General features: G+C 34.2%; 1 protein-coding gene across 2 annotated transcripts in view; it reads left to right on the forward strand.

Moving 5' to 3' along the window:
- Window positions 1-2,627: 2,627 nt before the first annotated feature.
- The window catches only part of AAE13 (AMP-dependent synthetase and ligase family protein), a 220,873-nt gene continuing 209,767 nt past the window's right edge, over window positions 2,628-13,733 (forward strand). Inside the window, exon 1 of one of the 2 annotated variants that reach the window (XM_089819847.1) lies at window positions 2,628-3,019. The gene's annotated coding sequence lies outside the window, so the exon portion shown is untranslated. The remainder of the gene's footprint in view (window positions 3,020-13,733) is intronic. The other variant, XM_089819848.1, reaches the window with a different exon arrangement.

Genomic DNA, 13,733 nt, shown 5'->3' on the forward strand with positions numbered 1-13,733 from the left:
AAAAACCCTAAGTCTTGAACACCAACAATATTTTTTAGTTTTTTTAATCAAAAGACCTCATCTTATAACTATGACGTTATTAAAATACAGATATTAATTACATGATCCAAACCAAATACTTCCAACCAAACAGAAGGATTACCTTTTGTTTCTAGCTTGCAACAAGAGCTCTTGGCGAGCTACAGTCCCTCCCTTTAAGAATCATAGTGAGTGTGTAGTTGTTAGCGTTTGTACATGAGGATTTCCAAATACATAGATAAAGATTTCACAAGTTAAAACAAAATATTTTTTTGAAAAATAAAATCGCTCACACAATAATAAGCACTTGAAATTAAAACATATAATAACAATCTCCTCAAATTCTACTAAATATCAAAGTGTTGCTAAGAACAATGAAGTTAAATTTCAGTACTAGACAAAGAGGAAAATTATAGAGTTTCTTGCAACAATGAAGAAGGGAGAAGGTTTTTGAACATTGCCTTCTAATTGTTATAATTTTTTACTTAGGAAAATAAGAATAAAAGACAAGACATGAAAAATCAAAATTAGTTCCTAATAATTGATTTTTAAAATCATTTCTTAAGTTTACTCAAATTTAATTGAATAATAAAATAAAATATAATTATTTAATATTATTTACATTTTTTATAATGAATCATTCAACTTTAACAATAATAATATATGCAATAATTAAAAAATAAATGTCAACAAATTATAACATAATATAATTATAAACTAAATCACACTATAATGTAATAATAAATTTATTTCAAAACTATTATTTTTATATATTATAATTATTATTGTTATAATATATATTTTATATACAAACTAACAATTTTTTCCTACCATTTTTTCCATTGAGTTTTCACTGTATGCATAGTTTCCACTTTCATTTTTAATTTTAATCATGATTGGTTATTTAAACGAGTGCCATAGAGTGGCTAAGTACTTGCCTTTAAGTTTTAATATAAACTCATTTTTAATTTAATTTTTGATTATAATACATTAAATATTTGAAGTAATAAAAGTATTGTATAGTTATGGTACTAATAATTTATTTTATTTTATTATTATTATATAAATAATTATTAATTATTAATTATAAAATATAATTAATTTAAATCTTAATTTTAATTTTATTTATAAATTTGCTTATTGATATATATTTTGTATTCAGATGTTAGTATTCTATTATAAAGAAATTATAAGATCAAAATAATAATATATTTTTAATATAATAATATAAAATAAATATTTCTTAAAATGTCATATAATATTAAATTATATATTATTATTTCAACATTATAATTGAGTGACAATAATTACATTAAAATAAATAAATACTAGAAGTATAAATATCTAAACTAAAATAAACGCATTTAAAATTATTTAACATTAATAAATCATTAATAAAAAAAAATCTCTTTCAAAAAATCTCTTTTAAAAAATATCTTTTAAAAAGTGTTATGTTTTTAAATATATGAAATCTTGTTCATCTAAACCGATTCCTCCAATCAAATTATAGAAAAATATTGTGTAAAATTACAAAGTTATAATTAAAAAAAAAAAAAAAAAAAAAAAGCGCCTGGTAAACTTTTTAACGTGACCGGTAGCGCTGGCGCGACACGCCCACCGGTACCACCAATGCTTTGACCTGGAACTATGAACCAGTGAGGCCACAAACGGGGGGACCTCATCCCCATGAGATTTGACCCTGGATGGCAAGGATAACAACGCAACAACTTAACCATCACAACATGCCACTATTGGCAAAAAGGTTTTGTGGTAAACCTAGTGTGACTCGAACCGGAGTTGATGCGTAGCACCGGGATCATTAGCCTAACACTACGCCTCACGACTCGCCTTCACACCAACTCAGCTACTCACTCACCCTTTCAAAGTTATAAATCTTGCATCTATATTGTAAAAATGATTATTTAAGGATAGAAATGAAAAATTTTTAATCACTACTTCACGCATGGAATCCAAAAAGAGCTAAAAAGAGCTCGTATGGAAAAATATCTATTGTGTGCTGGCATCCTTTTAACAACGATTTCTTGCTGAGACAAAAGTACATGTCCGGGTAAAATAAATTAGTAAAATTGGATGACTTTGATTTTTTGTTATCGTCTTACAATGCCGTCCTACAATAATCTCAGTCCTTGATTTCAAACTTCAGCTCGTTCCTTGGTATGTGAAATGCTTTATTGTATCCAAAGTCCTTGATTTCAAACTTCAGCTCGTTCCTTGGTATGTGAAATGCTTTATTGTATCCAAAAGTTGTTTACGTTTACAATTGTCTACTGTTCTTCGAGGCTCACATATATTCTGACAATCTAATAAATGCATATTTCTTTTTCAACCTTTTTAAAGTTATTTTCTGGATTAACAAAGGAAAATAACTCTTAGAAAAATTGTATCCAACCAAAGAAAAAAGAAGAAATTAAGTATAAAAATAGATTTTAAAAATACTCTTGTCAAAACCTTAGTCTTTAAAATTTGTTTGCCTCCAAATTAATTGGAAGGTTTAATGAAAACATTAGTTCGTGCTAATAATAATATATTTTATTTCCCTTTATGGCCGACGTTTTCTCAAATTTAGCATTTTCACTTTCTTGATTTTGGGTTAACGTTTACAAAGCAAAATCCTGGTGGTAAGCCGATTTCTCAGAATTCACCCATGCTAATTAACATTATGTTCCAGTAGTTGGATGAAAAAATTAAAAACTCCAGATGTCTAGAAAACGGTGCATAAATAGCACTGTACTTTCAGAAAAGATGATCACGTGGGTGTTTTATGAGCATTTAATAATTGGCGCGGCACATTCAAAGCTCCATTTCTCCCCCAACAAACAACAGATATTTCACTTCAACTAACACCAAATAAATAATTATAAAATATGCCCCGACATTCAGTTTCATCAAACTCGATAGCCTCTGGAGAATTTTAGGCTTTTACGTGATTTCTCAGGCCGAAGAATTCTATTGATTCCAAGCTGAATTCAAACGAAGTAAGGTATTTTATAGTTCAATTGTTAATAACTGTCTAACTACAACTGCAAAAGGATTTAAAAAACGAATTTCTTGTCTGATCAGCTTTAGATAACATCTCGTCAGTATAATTCGAACATTTTGGAATTATTGCTAATGGACTTCCGCGGAAACAAAACATAGTGGCAAGAATTTAGCTTCAATAAGACATCACTGTAAAACTTGTGGAATATATGCGATTAGGCTGCTGAATATCCACACCCTTTAGCCTTCAATTATTACACCTCTGTGATCCACATTGTTTTGTGCGTCTGAATCAAATGGATAAAGTATAGTAATTGTTGATGCTTTCTGTTTATGTTAAATTGTGTCATGCTAACATATTAAATTATATCATAATGCAATCTGATTCTATATGTTTCGGATATTGGCTTCTAGTATAAGATGCCCATAGTTGGCCGACCTAATATTCCCAGCTCGTAAAGCTCTTTCGTAGATGGATTCAAATAATGAGTTTTATAGTCCTTGAAATCACAAATTTGAATAGTATAGAAGACTTTTGACATCCACGAGGTCAAACATAGCCTATGAGACTGCAAACCTGCTATTTTTGTTTTATAAGTTGATAATCTTCTGCTATTCAATTTGAGAATGAGCTCTCCTATTCTCTTTACCTTCCCTTTGTTGAATAAATCTTGAAAAAAAGAAGTTGTTGGTTTACTCATGTACTTGATCCGGATGCTTTTGTGCATTTTGCAATTCAAAATAAAGTGTTGTTCAATTGGCACTATTCCCATTTTGCAAAGACGCACACTCTCTTCTTGAACCTCATGAGGCCATTTCCATCCATGTGTTTCATATGGAAGGTGATGCGATTTGGTCCACAAGTAGGCATTAAGAATCTTTGACCTTGAAGATACATTGACCTCTAAATAGGTGTTTTGCTGATATTTCGTAGTGGGTTTCAACTTGGTAGTACTCTTGCAAATCTTTAAGGCCTCTAGTAGCCATGCCTAGTCATTTCATATCGCGTCTTCGTTGACAAACCTTAAAATTGTTTATACCCTGGTTATTTTTGTTATATTTTGGCATTGACCTATTGTAGCTTGTGTTTGGTTGTCTAAGTTATGACTTGATCTATTAAGAATATTGTGCTACCAACTTTTCTGTCCTACTTACTTTCTACTCTTGGTTGTCCTGATATAATTTTGATGTCCCCAAGTCCTTTAAGTTGAGGCTTATATTTTGGTCCCTGCCTTTGTCTTACCTGGTGTCCAATTATTGTTTTATGATTGTAGTGCAAACTTGCAGCTTATCCTAGGCTCCTTGAAGCTAGCCCACCTCAAAGTTGAATATAGGAATGAAGGATTTAATAATGGCCACGAGGCCAAAGCAGCCTATTGGACCCACTAAAATAGCATGCACCCTAAATTAGGGTACCCAACTTTAGACCTTTTGAAACTTCTTCTTTCAGTCTGCTCTGCGACAACAAATTTTGATCACTGAGTTTGTTGTCTTGTCTAGCTGTGTTTCTTCAAATAAAGTACATAAATTTTCTGCTTCTAAAATGTCCTCATAGCTGAAGCTGATGTTGCTGTATGTTGGGCATTCCATGATAAAATGTTTCTCTATCACTACCACTTTGATGTTGCAAAATATACACATTCTCTCCTCCAATTCTTCCTTAGGTATCAACCATCTACCTGTTTCACACCTCAAATGATGATAACTTGTCCTAAGATGTTATATAACCATTTTTGCCCTCTATTTAATATTGTTTTATGATTGTAGTGCAAACTTGCAGCTTATCCTAGGCTCCTTGAAGCTAGCCCACCTCAAAGTTGAATATATATTAATGAAGGATTTAATAATGGCCATGAGACCAAAGCAGCATATTGGACCCACTAAAATAGCATGCACCCTAAATTAGGGTACCCAACTTTAGACCTTTTGAAACTTCTTCGTTCAATCTGCTTTGCGACAACAAATTTTGATCACTAAGTTTGTTGTCTTGTCTCGCTGTGTTTCTTCAAATAAAGTACATAAATTTTCTGCTTCTAAAATGTCCTCATAGCTGAAGCCGATGTTGCTGTATGTTGGGCATTCCATGATAAAATGTTTCTCTATCACTACCACTCTGATGTTGCAAAATATACACATTCTCTCCGATTCTTCCTTAGGTATCAACCATCTACCTGTTTCACACCTCAAATGACAATAACTTGTCCTAAGATGTTATATAAGCATTTTTGCCCTCTATTTAATATTTTCTCCTATGTATGCTTTCTCCTCATGATCTTCCCCGTGGTTAAATTCTTTGATATAGTAGTCTTTTTTGCACCCCTTTTGATTTGACCATGTGACACCTTTGATTATTTCCCTCACAATTTTTTATATCTTCATTGCTGTCCAAACATTCATTCATATTGCATTCTACTTTTTCATCCACTTACCATTTTGCAGATTGTCATAGTTTCGAATACAACCTTTGTCATTTGACCCATCACCGACAACCCCTGCAGAAGACGTAGCTACAAGAGAACCTGGTACAACATGTCATTCTTCGCTACTATCAATAGATGCACTCATCCCAACTGTATTAACAACATCTATAACCGTAATAGATGTAGCTACATTCTCATCATGATTTGCGGACATTGGAACATCATGAGCCGTTTCTATAGGAAACTAAATTGTGTCTGCATATTGTGTAAACTATGCCCAAATCCACTCAGGGGGGTAATCAGCATCAACCTCCAAAAGCAAATTTCCAAAAGCAAATTGTTCACAAAGTGACCCTCACCACTGTGCTGATTTGTACTATAACATGATGTTGTCTCTACGTCACTCATCTCATAATCAACAATATGTGCTCTATCATCAGTGCACACATTAACAACCACAAGCATACCACTAAACACCTTAACAAATGACTCAACTAGTGATGTAGAAGCTTCTGATATGACAATATCTTCTCTCACTTCTGCCAAGGTAGTTTCATGTCCATCCAAACCCTGATCTTGGGACCTATTACATTTTCTGATTTATTTTTTCAGGTCTCATTTAAAAAATCCGATTTTTTGTGGCTCACACCTATATCACATAACTTGTTTCTAACACCCAAATCTTGAGTGACTACATTGGGTAACTCTATGCAACCATGTTTAGCACATGGGATGGCTGCTATCTCATGAGTGGGCTTAACATTATGACTTCTGTCAAAAAAAAAACAGAATTGTGGGTGTTGACCTCTTACCCAAATCCCACCCTCATACCACTAGAAACCATTTGCATGTCACTGTAGGTATAGGAATGATTACTGAGGAGGGGAGGTGAATTAGTAATCACCAACCCAAACAAATTTACAATCCCAAACACTTTATCAAACAATTATCATTAGCCTTGATCTAGAGGTCATTGAGCAGATCTTTAAAGTGCCACATAAAGCAGAGCATGCGAATTTAACCAAGGAATCATCTTTGGCATGTTGGAATGGGCAGAAAGGTGATTATCAGAAGTATGTCAACCAATACTGGTTAGACAATAAAAGGAATAACTTCTCCAGATGGCCAAACACTGTTCATTGGTCTAACTTCAAACAAGAACATAAGGATCTCATCATCCTTCTTAGCAGAATTTGCAGTCTCAAAGATTCTACTGATTTCGAGCCATGGATGTACAAGTTCATCTTTCAAATCATGGAAAACAAAGAACACATCTTTTGAGGAGAGCTCATCAACACTGCACTTTGCTAGCAGATAGGCAGCGTGGGAACTTTAGTGGCCTTCTACATGAACTCTTACCTTGTTTACATTGCTGCTGCCATGGGATCTTTCTCTAGTCTCTCAACCAAGGGAGATCGTCTCCAGGTTCCTGTTTGGGATTACTATGACCAAATCACTTTGGCAAATAGTAAATTTCATTGCAGAAGAGTTCAAGATGCTTTCTTTGGGCATTTCCGGTGCTTGTTCGATAGATAAATATCTGTCAAAAGAGTATTTGATGTGGCATGTGAAAAGGTGAATCAATACTGTTGTATTTTCATTCAATTTCAAACTTTTACATACTTAAGAGTTGGGTATTTCAAAGGCGAGCTGTATACCTTACCTAGGTATGCTGCAGATCAAATCATCTTGATGGAGCTAGCTAGACAGCTCATGGACGTGCAGAGTGATTAACATGCTATGCATAGGCCTGGTTTTGGTATTACCTCAGCTAAACCCTTGGCTATTGGCAACTATTCAATCAATTCTGTACCCAAAGCAAAGAGCATGGAAGCAGAGTTGCAATTGATCACCTTAAAAAAGTTCAAGGCCAGATTTGACTTTGATTACCGAGAAATGAAATTCTCAAATGAAAAGAGGTTTTGCACATGTTTATCGCATTGAGGATATTTGGATTGATATGAGAACAAAGCTTCACATCATGAAGAGGGACTATTGAAGATTAACCGTGTAGCAGATAATCGATCTCAACATGTTGGAGATCCCTTCAGATTTCCAAGTTGAAGATGACGGCAACATTCTTGATCCGAAGTTTTCGACTTTGATAAGAATTGCCCTTTTCCTATTCAATGGCAATATAAGGAAGGTACATCTATCATGGATAGATTTCATTCCATCTTGGTAAACACTAACAAATGAGTCAATGACTGAAAAATAAAGGCCTTAAAAGAGTTAATCCTAAGATGGGATTGGATTGTGGAAACTTTGGCCCTCCTGGCAGGAAGTCACAATTAGAGATTACAGGGAAAGATGGTGCCTCATCTTCTGATGCTAAGGGTTCCCTCAAATTCAAATTGAAGGGTGGAAAAGGTTCTAAGTCTTCTTAGATCTCTGAACTAGTTCAAGAGTCAGAGGAAGAATTATAAGAGGAATTGGAGATAGAATCTGGTAAGGAAGATTTAGATGAAGAAGGGGAAGTCATGATCATGTCTTCCTCAAACTTGCACAAACTCGTACACCATCTATTCATGAAGTACCTTTTCTGGATGAGGTAGATGACGATGTGGATTCATTCTCCACGGTTTTCACTCCTATTCCATTCTCGGAAGTTAATACAATGGCCTTTCCTATTTCTTTTGCTGCTCCTCTCATTCCTGCAAATGAACCATTTGAGCATTTGGCAAATGTGTTTGAGGATTTTCCAACTCTCACAAGTGGTCAAGTTTTTGAACTTGATACATCTTTGATGGGTTTTGAGCTTTTCATGACAAAATCTTCTCAACATGTTCCTATGCCTTCAGCTGTGCAAACTGAATCTTGTTCTGTTACAATGGAAATACAATCTAGATCAATGCCAATGGTCTCCACTGTATCTGCTTCTACGGATGAAGGTTTCAGCTTGCCTGTATGGTTGAGCAGAATCACAAAAAAGAGAAGAAAGGTGGACATATTGCTAGATAATCTCCCTGTTAAGAAGACCAAATCCAAATCTTTGAAAGATAAGATTGTTTCAAGGATTTTGGTTGCTCTAGATAAGACCAAGTTTGTTGAAGTTGTTGAGCTCTTGGTGGACAAACCTGCGGAGTAACTTACTCATTCTAATTACAAGTTCACTAAGGTTGAGACTGGAAAATAATCATGTCTGAATTATTTACAAGATGCTCAAGGTGCATTGGCCAATGTATCAAAGAGTAATCATGAGCTATGGGAGAAGAAAAATCAACTAAAACAGGAGGTTTCTCACTTGAACGAGGTCATTTGGCAACAATTTTCTCAAAGTGTTGTTGCTATGTCTCAAACATCCAAGGAGAGAAAGCTGATTGAAGCTGCCAAGTCTTGGATATGAGAGATCATCTCTTAAGGAGTCTGAGCCATCACAGAGACATTTGCAGTTCTTAGGCGCATCAAAGAAATGAATGGAATGGAGCGAAACTTGATTTCTTTTTTGATTCAAAAAGTGGATAATTTGAAGGAAATCCTCAATGATTGGGATGAAATGGAAAGTTCTGATCTAGATGCCTTGGTCTCGTGTGACATTCTTCTGCCATGTGAAATGTTCTTTAGATTTCAAGGACTTATTTGTTACAAAGAGGAAACATTGAGGAAGCTGATCACAAAGTTGTAGACAGCACTTGGAGATTGTTAAGTAGTTGAAACAGGTGTTACTTATCATTTGGAACAGATGGGATGCCATGTTATTGATGGATCCGGTAATCTCATTGCAGTTGAAAGGGTAAGCTTGGAATATACAATCAGGATCAATGCTGATGTAGATTTTGAAGACTTTGGTTTGCACACAATTCAAGTTTGTCTTGTGTAAATCCCCAACAAAACACTTGTTGGATTCTATGGCAGGAAAATTCCAAAGTTGTGCAATCAATGTATGCCGATGCAGTGAAGATCGAAGCCATATCAAAGACCCTGGAAATTGCTGATCTTCCCATAGTACCTCATATCATCGTCAAATTCAAGGCACTGAGAAACAATCTTTAAGATTGTTGTTTTTGTTTTTATTTCATGTTTGTAGTTTTAAGAGGATGCATTACATGAAAAAGTGTAATTACATGTGATGCGAGTTACATGTATGTAAAAGGATGTAATGCGAGTTGTATGTGCAGTTGCATGTAACCCTATAATTTCTCTTGTAGTTAGACTAGGTCAAAGTTGGTTGAGTTGCTTCCACCTTTTCCTCCACCTTTTTCTCAACTCTTGTGCCTATATAAAGGAGTGCCCCCTCATTGTAAAATCATTATTATCTTTATGCAAGTGAGCTCTGGAGAAATTGTGCCAGCAAAACTTTTGTTTGTGTAGCACTATTTTGAGAGAAAGTGAATACAAAGGAGCATTTGAGACTTAACTTTGATTAAGTGAGATTGTTACTTGTATGAGTTATAAGCTTTGTCTATAATTCATCTAAGTTATCTTTGATTCATGTTATCTTGTGTTTTGGGTAATTATATCTTGTGAATTGAATATAAAAGAGTTAAGAAGCAATTGGAGCCGAACCTTTGACTAGGAGCAATTGTGGAAATATATAGCTAGAAGCTTTCTCTGTAACTTATATTTCTTTCTTAATTTGCAAAATAGTTAAGTTATTCTTACTTTTAAGAGTTGTGCCCTAATTGTAAAGCTTTTCCATATAGAAGATGACTGGACTTAGAGCCAAACCGTTACATTTTCAGCTAGCCTTTGAACTAGTGAAGGTTTATTAGTATCATTGTTTCCAGCTCTTGATAGAAGTGTAGTTAGAGATTTACCTTGCCCATTACTTGCTCCACAAGTAACTGAATTCTTTCTTGAAAGATAAGAAGAAAGGATATTGGTAATACCCATTTTATAAAATCTGTCAACTTCTTGCTTACCTTGAGTTGATCCAAGGAATGGTGAGAAGGGGGAGCCTTCCCTTTAAGGTAGGAGAGACTTTGTCTCACGTGTTGTGGCTGGTCATCCTATTTTGCAACTGAATTTTTACCCAAAACTGTTGGTTGCAAAATATCCACCCAACAATGCCACAACCAACACTTCTACTTTTGCAATCAAACAATGTCCAAATTTAGTATTCAACTTGAAAAGATTACCTTTTATCTGTTCACCGGTAGTGATCACTTCACCAGATCTTATTGATATTTTGCATTTTTTATTACTAAACTCAAATTTGAATCCTTTATTATGCAACTAAGATACGCCCAACATATTATACTTTAATCCATCTGCTCAATAAACATCTTCACAAGTAATATCATTAGTCAAAGTAATAAAACCTTTACCTCTGATTACGCACCGGGAACCATTTCCAAATCTTATTGACCCTCCATCGCATTCATGGTAATGAATTTATCCTCGTCTCCAACTATATGACGTGTTCAACCATTGTCAATGATCCAATCATTGTTATTGTTCATGCTTGAGATTAAAGCTTTCTCTTCAACAGTTACAACATTATTGGTAGAGGGATCTTCCTTTACAACAGCAAACACTATTTCTTCATCATTGTCATCTCCATAAATATTGTAGTTATCTTCTTCATCTTCAGCTATACAACACAACTTCTTGCTTTTCTCCTTGAAGTTCTTGAATTTCATGTATTTATCGTTCCTCTCTCCATCATTGTCTTTCTTGGTCTTGTTAGCATATTGGTGTGCAAAGTGATCAATTTGTCTATAGTTCCAATAGACAATAGGACTTTTTCCGTTATATGTTCCTTTTCCTTTAGGATATCTTTTAGTTATTAAAACTTCGAGTTCTTCCAAGTCTTTTTCTTCAACAACCAAACCTTCATAATCATCAGAATAAAAAATAATAACTTTTCCTTTCCTAGATGATCCAACATTTACTGAGGCTTGAAAAACAACTTCAGAAGCATGCTGACTATTATCAAAATTACTCAATTCAAATGAAGTAAGCCTACCAATGAGTGAGTCAATTGTAATCTTGGATGAATCAATTTTTTAAAGCTTTTGTATGGTAAAAACTCTAATTGCATACCTTTTTGGAAGTATTCTTAGCATTTTACTTACAACATCATCTTCTTCAAGTTTTCCTCCAACTCCTTTAATAGAAACAATGATCTCCTCTACTCTTTTTCCATATTGTGCAATGGTTTCTTTCTCATGCATCTTCATCTTATCATATTTTCCTTTTACATTGTCGACCTTGGCCTTTAATACATGTTCATCTCCTCCGTGTGCTGCCACCAGCTTGTCCCACATCTTCTTAGCTGAATCCAGATCTTTGATGTCAACATACTCTGAGTTATTCAATACCCTTGCTAGCTCTACCATTGTGAATTATTGTTCCTCTTCGTTTAGCTTCTGTAGGAGTTCCAGTAGGTGCTCTATATTATGTGTTAAGACAATCAACAACATTGTCTGAGAGTCCTGATAGGTACAACTTTATCCTACTCGCTCTTGTGTCAAAGTCATCCACATTCTTGTTGAACTTGGGTGCGTCTGTCCTATACATCTTTGAGATCTTTGCCTTAGCTCTTAAGCCTTTTGAAAATTTAGGGAACCAGTGCTTTGGTACCAACTGTAGGTATATGAATGATTACTGTAGGAGGTGAATCAAGAAATCACCAACCCAAACGAACTTATAGTCCCAAAAACTTTATCAATTAGTTTTATCAATCAAAGCTTCTTCAACCTATTAGCTCAGCATATCAATAAAGTAAACATTAAACATCCATGCAACACATAAAGTATCCACAAAATAATAGCACAATATTTATCTTGTGGAAACCCATTAGGGTGAAAACCACGACGTGAAAACATTGCCCACAAATATTTGTACTTATTTGGAATATGCCTTGTTAGTGATGGACATATTGTCATTGATAATATAATCTTGATAATATAACCTTCATCAATGTCAAAGGAAAGGAAGAATAATATCAAAGTAACTGCATAGTATGATAGTGATTGATATAAAGTTAAAAGATAAGTGAACAAAAGAGGACATAAATCTGAAGTGATATGTATATCATAATGTAATAAGATATGATGGGATTATATTTAATGTAACATCCTGTTTTCCTAGGTCTAAAATAACATCTAACATACTCAAAGAATACAATTATTACTTCATTTCATAGGAAGACAGTTATATCATTCATGTTCATGTGAATAAGATTACCGTTAAAACAATTAGACAAAATTTCTTAACTTAAAAACTTGAAGTACCATCAAATGAAATTATTACAGAAATTAAAAACTACATACCTCGGAAAACAAAGATTGAAATCAACTAGGGATGCTTCTACAACCACCTTGGTTAGTCCACAAATACCTCTATAACAATACCACAAAAACAATTTCTATTCAATATTGTTAAACCAAAATCAAATGACGATTATCATTAAATACCTTTATATAAAATTAGGGCATCACATACCACTGTATTAATTAGGGCATTGTTTACCTTTGGTTCATTTAGGGCTTCTGATACCGCCATCTTACTTAGGGCTTCCGCAACCACGGATTCAATTAGGGCTTCCGATACCATTGATTCAAATAGGGCATGCAATACCACGGATTTCAAATAGGGCTTCCAATATTGCGGATTCAATTAGGGCTTCTGATACCACTGTATCATTTAGGGTTGCAGTGATTTCTCAATCAATTGGGGCTTCAAATTCCTTTCCCTCCGATTACTTAACTGTAATAGTATCTCAAGATTAGAAATATGCTTATACTTGATATTCATATAAATGAAAAGTAATCCATAATTCTCTCTCTTATATCTAGGTGTAAAATAATAGTAACAATGAAATAACTCAATTTAATCTTACCTCCTCATAAATAAAAGTGATATTACCTTTTTCCGATAAACAATTGAATGCATAGCTTATCTCTGTCTAATGCATGATTGACATTCTTGGGAAGAGGTGAAACATTGTTAGGGGCTTAACCACCCAACCGTGGACCACGACTTTATCTCCACACAATCTTTAACGAGAAAGGCCCTCCCTACTCGGAATAGGCAGGGGTCATCTTGCCATCTACTGGGCTTCTTGGTAATTAACTCACCATACAACTTGGCAACAGGAGATCACAATAATAGGAATATGCATGAGCTATTAATTAATTCATATTAAATGATAAATATTGAAATGTCATAACTGATACTGATTCATATTATTGGTGATTCCTTTCTCACACCTCATCACCCATCTTCTTGGCTACACAGTTGGGTGAGTCCTAGGTATTCGGAATTCTCAGAGCAGACGACTCTATCAATTATTCAAGAAAATTACATACAACCATCATTTCACATTCTATGTTTACATAAATTATGATA

This window comes from Cupressus sempervirens, chromosome 3 (genome assembly GCF_028749045.1).
Source record: "Cupressus sempervirens isolate cs-2001-9-10 chromosome 3, ASM2874904v1, whole genome shotgun sequence".
In the NCBI taxonomy this organism is placed as follows: domain Eukaryota; kingdom Viridiplantae; phylum Streptophyta; class Pinopsida; order Cupressales; family Cupressaceae; genus Cupressus; species Cupressus sempervirens.